Consider the following 8,324-nt stretch of genomic DNA (forward strand, 5'->3'; position numbering starts at 1 on the left):
AGTGTCTTGAAAGGAGGATATAAGATGAACATCGACAAGAGCAAAACGAGGATAATGGAATGTAGTCGAATTAAGTCGGGTGATGCTGAGGGAATTAGATTAGGAAATGAGACGCTTAAAGTAGTAGATGACTTTTGCTATTTGGGGAGCAAAATAACTGATGATGGTCGAAGTAGAGAGGATATAAAATGTAGACTGGCAATGGCAAGGAAAGTGTTTCTGAAGAACAGAAATTTGTTAACATCGAGTATAGATTTAAGTGTCAGGAAGTCGTTTCTGAAAGTATTTGTGTGGAGTGTAGCCATGTATGGAAGTGAAACATGGACGATAAATAGTTTTGACAAGAAGGGAATAGAAGCTTTCGAAATGTGGTGCTACAGAAGAATGCTGAAGATTAGATGGGTAGATCATACAACTAATGAGGAGGTACTGAATAGAAATGGGGAGAAGAGGAGTTTGTGGCACAACTTGACAAGAAGAAGTGACCGGTTGGTAGGACATGTTCTGAGGCATGAAGGGATTACAAATTTAGCATTGGAGGACAGCGTGGAGGGTAAAAATCGTAGAGGGAGACCAAGAGATGAATACAATTAGCAGATTCAGAAGGATGTAGGTTGCAGTAGGTACTGGGAGATGAAGAAGCTTGCACAGGATAGAGTAGCATGGAGAGCTGCATCAAACCAGTCTCAGCACTGAAAACAACAACAACAACAGTAATTCTCTGTTTTTTCTATTACCTTTAACAATGTGAAAGAGAAGATTGTCCACAGTAGGCTGTATAGTTATTCTTTATTTGTTGTGCTCTTGGTCAATTTAGACTCTAAGTCATTTTCCAGTACTTATTCGTAAGCAATACGCTATATGTTTTACAAGTTGTGGCATTAATTATGTTCATCTATACGTGGAATATAACATCTTCACTACAGACTGAGATCGAAAACATAGTACTAGAAGTAAACAACTGCTTCATCTTATGTGTAAACCACAACACTTCCACATTTAGGCAGTCAGAGGTAACTCACAGCTGTGGAGTTTGCCCAGAGCAGACGCAGGCAGCTAAAAGTCTGCTGGAACAAAATGATGTTTGAATGACTGCATGGCCTCGAACAAGAGCGAGAGGCCTCCAGGATGGGAGCTGACAGCAGGCGAAGTAGACCCTCCTCGTGGCACGCAAGGTGGAGAGCACTGAGTCCCGAGCATCGGACTCGACATGGACAGCAGCACCACAGTTAGCAGTGGCTAAGTCCAGTGGGCGAGACTTTTAGAAGCATGGAGACTCATTGTTTGGTATACACAAACACTGCAGACTGTTAACGGTCTGTGCTGATAGCTAGTTACTAGCAAGCTTTATCGCCTCTAACCGAAAACAAGGAATATTTATAAGGGCCTGACCTTCCCTTGTTTTGCTATGATACTGGTCTCTAACACAAAAGTCGCAACAGAATCATGGCCTGAGCGTGAAGTTATGAGGCTGTCCGCCCCGTGGTGGCTCCGTCATTCTGCTGTGTCGATGCTTCAGCGCCTCTGGTGGCCCTGTCTGGGCACAGGTTGAAGCAACCCCAGTACACGTCATGACCGTAGTACCTGCAGCATCAGCAGGCAGCCCTCGCATAACTTGCTCTGTCAGTCCGACATTACTGGTTTGTCTGGCTCTTGGAATAACCGACTAAGGTGTCTTAGTTTTCCACAGCCACGCCAGGCGAGTTATTTGCGGCGCAACAATATACTGCAATCCAAAAAATATCCCAGTTCTTGTTTTAAACATTAGCGCGGAGTTTGCGTTTTTTTTAAAACAACCCTGGTTGAGGTAATGAAAGTTTTATTGAGTGTAGCATAATGTCTAGCACACGAAGGTTAGTTTACTTTAAAAAATCAACATTACCATATTTAGTACACTTCCCATGGGCGTTTTTGCAGGTTCTTCTAGATATTGAATGAACCAAACTTTCACACAACGTAGGCTCGTAAAATCTGGTAACACACGTGAACTATCTTCTCTACCAGCTCAATTTTAGGTACAAAGCGATACTGGCGTAGCTCTTTTGATATTACGGACCGGAAGTACTCAACAGAGTTCATGTAACGTGAGTCTGATGGCTACCACAATCTCTGGATCATTCAGTCATTTTTGTGCAACCCTTCATCGATGGCATCTGGCACTGTCATCTTGAGAAATTAGTAGTACAATGGTTGTAATGCTGAAATGGTACCTAGCTGTGTTCATTACTTCCTTTTCAAACATTTTACAATATGAAGTGGCATTGATTGTACCTGTACATAGTTTTATCCTTTCATTACCTTTGGAACAAAAGCACCCCACACAATACCACATTCAGAGAACGTTTCGACTAGGATAACGCATAATTGTTCGGTTTCTCCATTGTCTTAATCCAAAGCTTTAAGCCAGCATCACCATCATGTGCTTTAAACTTATTTTTGTCTTTCACAGTTTTCCGCAGGCTCTTTACAAACTGAATCCTGTCGCGACGCGTTTCTGTTAGTAAGAATAAAGGTCTTTTTGTGAGTCTTCTTCGTGACATTCGTTTCCGAAAATTGTTCAAGGACTGTTTGACCTGAAATACTCTTCCCAAAATCTCTTCAGTTTTCGAAGGTGTCCGATACGAACTCATTTTCCATTCTCTCGTAGCTAGACATGTACAGCTGGGACTTGCCTCCTCGTTACAACATTCATTTACTTATTTTATTTATTTATTTATACGTCTAGTTCCGTAGGACCAAATTGAGGAGCAAATCTCCAACGTCACAGAACGTGTTAGTACATGAAATTACCACATAAAAGTAATAAAAAATAAAATAAAATGTTTACGAACCCAAAAAACGTCAAGCCACAAGTTTAAGTAAACGCAGTCAACAATGTAACATAGGAATCAGCTTAGTTTTACACGAAACTCCTCAACAGAATAGAAGGAGTGATCCATGAGGAAATTCTTCAGTTACGATTGGAAAGTGTGTGCATTTAACGAAGTGCGATCCAAATGCACATTTTATTTCTGCCTAGTATGAACCGAATGAAAGCTGCTAATTCTTGGGATAAGCTGATATGTTAACAAGAAGCTACAGTAAAGAATATATACACTCCTGGAAATGGAAAAAGGAACACATTGACACCGGTGTGTCAGACCCACCATACTTGCTCCGGACACTGCGAGAGGGCTGTACAAGCAATGATCACACGCACGGCACAGCGGACACACCAGGAACCGCGGTGTTGGCCGTCGAATGGCGCTAGCTGCGCAGCATTTGTGCACCGCTGCCGTCAGTGTCAGCCAGTTCGCCGTGGCATACGGAGCTCCATCGCAGTCTTTAACACTGGTAGCATGCCGCGACAGCGTGGACGTAAACCGTATGTGCAGTTGACGGACTTTGAGCGAGGGCGTATAGTGGGCATGCGGGAGGCCGGGTGGACGTACCGCCGAATTGCTCAACACGTGGGGCGTGAGGTCTCCACAGTACATCGATGTTGTCGCCAGTGGTCGGCGGAAGGTGCACGTGCCAGTCGACCTGGGACCGGACCGCAGCGACGCACGGATGCACGCCAAGACCGTAGGATCCTACGCAGTGCCGTAGGGGACCGCACCGCCACTTCCCAGCAAATTAGGAGACTGTTGCTCCTGGGGTATCGGCGAGGACCATTCGCAACCGTCTCCATGAAGCTGGGCTACGGTCCCGCACACCGTTAGGCCGTCTTCCGCTCACGCCCCAACATCGTGCAACCCGCCTCCAGTGGTGTCGCGACAGGCGTCGTCTTCAGCGATGAGAGTCGCTTCTGCCTTGGTGCCAATGATGGTCGTATGCGTGTTTGGCGCCGTGCAGGTGAGCGCCACAATCAGGACTGCATACGACCGAGGCACACAGGGCCAACACCCGGCATCATGGTGTGGGGAGCGATCTCCTACACTGGCCGTACACCACTGGTGATCGTCGAGGGGACACTGAATAGTGCATGGTACATCCAAACCGTCATCGAACCCATCGTTCTACCATTCCTAGACCGGCAAGGGAACTTGCTGTTCCAACAGGACAATGCACGTCCGCATGTATCCCGTGCCACCCAACGTGCTCTAGAAGGTGTAAGTCAACTACCCTGGCCAGCAAGATCTCCGGATCTGTCCCCCATTGAGCATGTTTGGGACTGGATGATGCGTCGTCTCACGCGGTCTGCACGTCCAGCACGAACGCTGGTCCAACTGAGGCGCCAGGTGGAAATGGCATGGCAAGCCGTTCCACAGGACTACATCCAGCATCTCTAAGATCGTCTCCATGGGAGAATAGCAGCCTGCATTGCTGCGAAAGGTGGATATACACTGTACTAGTGCCGACATTGTGCATGCTCTGTTGCCTGTGTCTATGTGCCTGTGGTTCTGTCAGTGTGATCATGCGATGTATCTGACCCCAGGAATGTGTCAATAAAGTTTCCCCTTCCTGGGACAATGAATTCACGCTGTTCTTATTTCAATTTCCAGGAGTGTATATTGAGAGGCCAATGTGAGAATACCCAGACTAGTGAACAGGGGTCGGCAAGATGTTCGTGAACTTACACCACTTATTGTCCGAACTGCCCGTTTCTGAGCCAAAAATACCCTTTGAGAATGGGAAGAGTTACCCCCAAATATAATGCCATACGATATAAGCGAACGAAAATAAGTAAAGTAGATCAATTTTTGTATCGAACGATCAGTTACTTCAGATACCATTCGAACTGTAAACATGGCAGCATTAAGTCTTTGAACAAGATCCTGAACGTGGACTTTCCACGACAGCTTACTATCTATCTGAACACCTAGAAATTTGAACTGCTCAGTTTCACTAATCATATGCCCATTCTATGCAATTAAAACGTCGGCTTTTGTTGAGTTGTGCGTTAGAAACTGCAAAAACTGAGTGTTACTATGATTTAGCGTTAGTTTTCTACACACCAAGTACTTATGTCATGAACTGCACTATTTCAAACAGTACCAATGTTGCACAAAACATCCTTTATTACCAAGCTAGTATCATCAGCAAACAGAAATATTTTAGACTCACATGTAGTACTAGAGGGCGTATCATTTATATCAATAAGGAACAGGAATGGCCCCAACACTGATCCCTGGGGCAGCCCCCACTTGACCATACTCCATGCAGACGCCACATCATAGCCCTTCTCAACGCGGTGATTAATGACCTGTTGTTAAAGTGAGAGGTGAACCAATTTTGAGCTACTCCCTGTATTCGATAATGGTCCAGCTACTGAAGTAATATTTTGTGATCAACAAAATCGAACTCCTTAGTTAAATCCAACAATACGCCTAGCGTTCGAAATCTTTTGTTTAATCCATCCAGTACCTCAGAGAAAAGAGAATATAGCATTTTCAGTTGTTTTAAAACAGAGCTGTACATTTGATAGCAAATTATTTCATATAAAATGATCAATTATCCTTACAAACACAGCCTTTTCAATAACTTTAGCAAACACTGATGACATAGAAATAGGTCTAAAATTGTCTACATTATCCCTTACTCCCTTTTTATAAAGCGGCTTTACTACTGAGTACTTTAATCGTTCAGGATTCTGACCATTCTTAAAGGAAAAATTACAAATATGGATAAGTACAGGGATAAAATGTGTAGCACAGTACTTAAATATTCTGCTAGGTGCTCCGTCAGATCAATGAGAGTCCTTAGTCTTAAGTGATTTAATTACCGACTCACTCTCTCCTTTGTCAGTATCACAGAGGAGTATTTCAGACATCAGTCTCGGAAAGGTATTTTCCAAGAGATTTAGATGATTCCAAGTAGAAACTAAGTTTTTGTTTAATTCAACAGCAATGCTCAGAAAGTGGTTGTCAAATACTGTACATGTATCTGACTTATCAGTACCAGAAATATTTTTACCAGAACTGACTTTATATCGTGACCTTGTGCTGCTGACCAGACAGTTCCTTCCATCCAGGCTGCCTTTTACTGCTTGTGTCCTGTTTAGAACGTTCTAATGGAACGAAACTTTCAAAGATCATGAGAAATGTGTTAATGAAAGAGTTATATTTGTCATCTATGTTATTGGCGCTATAAACATTCTGCCACTCTTGTTCCTAAATTTGGGTTAAAAACCCTCTATTGCCATTGGATTAGCTCTTCTGCATAGTTTGTAATTATGTATAACCTTTGATTGAGTACAAAAATATTTTAGTGTTAAAATTTGCGCCGCATGGTTGAATAAAATACAGTCTACATCAGATCATGTGAATGTAGAAGATCTTTCAATGTCCTTTTATTTCCACACTCACATATAACTAATTTTTGGTACTTCCAATGAAGTGAAGCAAGAATCCTCTCTAGCTTTAGAAGAAATGATCTGAAGTCAGAGTTAGAGGACCTACAAATAACAACAATTAGAAGTTTAGTTAAACTCAACTGGCTCTGCAACATCTGTGCAGCAAGCTTGTTATTCCATTATCTCTCTGTTTGTGGTCAATGAACAGTTTCCCTACAGAGTCCTTATTTGTATCACCTGCATCTTTTAGGGCTAACGCCATTTATTGCCCACTTTGTGAAATATTCCTCTTCTTTCTCATACCCTAAAACGAAAATTTTAGATTACATACCCTTCAGTTACCTGTTACAAATGTTCAAACCATAGTAAAGTCATAACAACAATGAGCATACAAAACGTCAGTTTCAAACTTATTAACATTTGTTATCACTTCAAACCAAAGAAAAAGTCTTATTCACACTTCAGTAACTGTTAGTAGGCACGAAATGTCACGGGATGATATTGTTGCGCAGTGTAATGTCATAATGGTAGGTTATTGGCACAGGCGCTTTATAAGATTTTTTAGAAATTGATAAATATTAAACAGCATGTCAACAAGGTTTTCCAGTTGTTCTGGGTTCAGTGTGCATCCATTTTCAAATAAGCAAATATAATTATTTTTATGGAAATATGTTTTTAATTTATTTGATAAACGGTTCTTAAACGATTCTGACTGATGAAGCGTTCTAAAAATATCAACATTCAACATGGAGTAAAGTGCAGTGAATCGCCATATATGATCTTCCATAAAATTGGCCGTCAGTGTAGTACGAAACTGTATAAAAGCTAATAAATGAAAAACACCAGTTTGCTTTTGTTCTACAATATTACTTTTATTGTTAGCCGGTTTTCGGCCTACAAGGCCATCATCAGACATTTACTATTACCACCATTGAATAAGCTCTAACGAAAGACACCACTGCAAAATATATAGTTGCCAATGCACTAAATAATGAAAACTTTGGTGGTAATACTCAGTAAATGTCTGAAGATGGCCTTGTAAGCCGAAAACCGAATAACAATAAAAGTAATATTGTAGAACAAAAGCAAACTGGTGCTTTTCATTTATTATAATGTTGTTCTACCAAGGACCGACGGAAGATTCTGTGAACAGTATAAAAGATAATTTCCGTTCTGACATACGGCTTGGTTGACGCCATAAGAGTATGATCAGAGTTCATCATTTTAAAAGAAGCTGAATGCGATCGGTTACAGCCAGTTTATGACAGATATTGGAGAGGATCTTCAGATTGATCGTAGTGATTTATGTGAAAGCTACATCTGTGCATCAGTGCTTGAGGCACTGTATTTTTGAATGATGGTATGGTTGCGACATTGATAGGAGCCATATTGGATTGCATAAAATGTATGTTTTTATTTGCGATAATAAACAAAAATTGTATGACGTTTTTGTTTGTTATTCAATCCTGAATATCGTCTTCGTCATCAGATGAAGCTGTGGATCTGTAAACCATGAAGGAACTACATAAACCATACAAGAGTTGTGTATTTGGGTGTTTATTTATGGCAGCTCGATTAAATGCCAGAAAATAAACATAGGTAGATTACTTTGCAAAAATCACTGCAGATAAGGTAATCTCCATTACTGAGGTTTAAACGAGTGACAGCACTAACATAACACGGACACACAAAATATACATAACAGAAAACACGTAAAAATGCACAACTACTCACGTGAACATTAATCGATGATTGCAATTTATATCTTATTAAGAATGAATCTAATTAAAAATAGAAGTAATTAGAATAGTCCATGAACAGATATTGTACTACAACCCATGTTAAAACTGTACCTAACACTGTTAAGAAGTTGCATAAATAAACACATCATTGTAAATATAATAATGTTGTTGTTGTTGTGGTCTTCAGTCCTGAGACTGGTTTGATGCAGCTCTCCATGCTACTCTATCCTGTGCAAGCTTCTTCATCTCCCAGTACCTACTGCGGCCAATATCCTTCTGAATCTGCTTAGTGTATTGATCTCTTGGTA

Source organism: Schistocerca nitens, chromosome 8 (assembly GCF_023898315.1).
Source record: "Schistocerca nitens isolate TAMUIC-IGC-003100 chromosome 8, iqSchNite1.1, whole genome shotgun sequence".
Lineage (NCBI taxonomy): Eukaryota > Metazoa > Arthropoda > Insecta > Orthoptera > Acrididae > Schistocerca > Schistocerca nitens.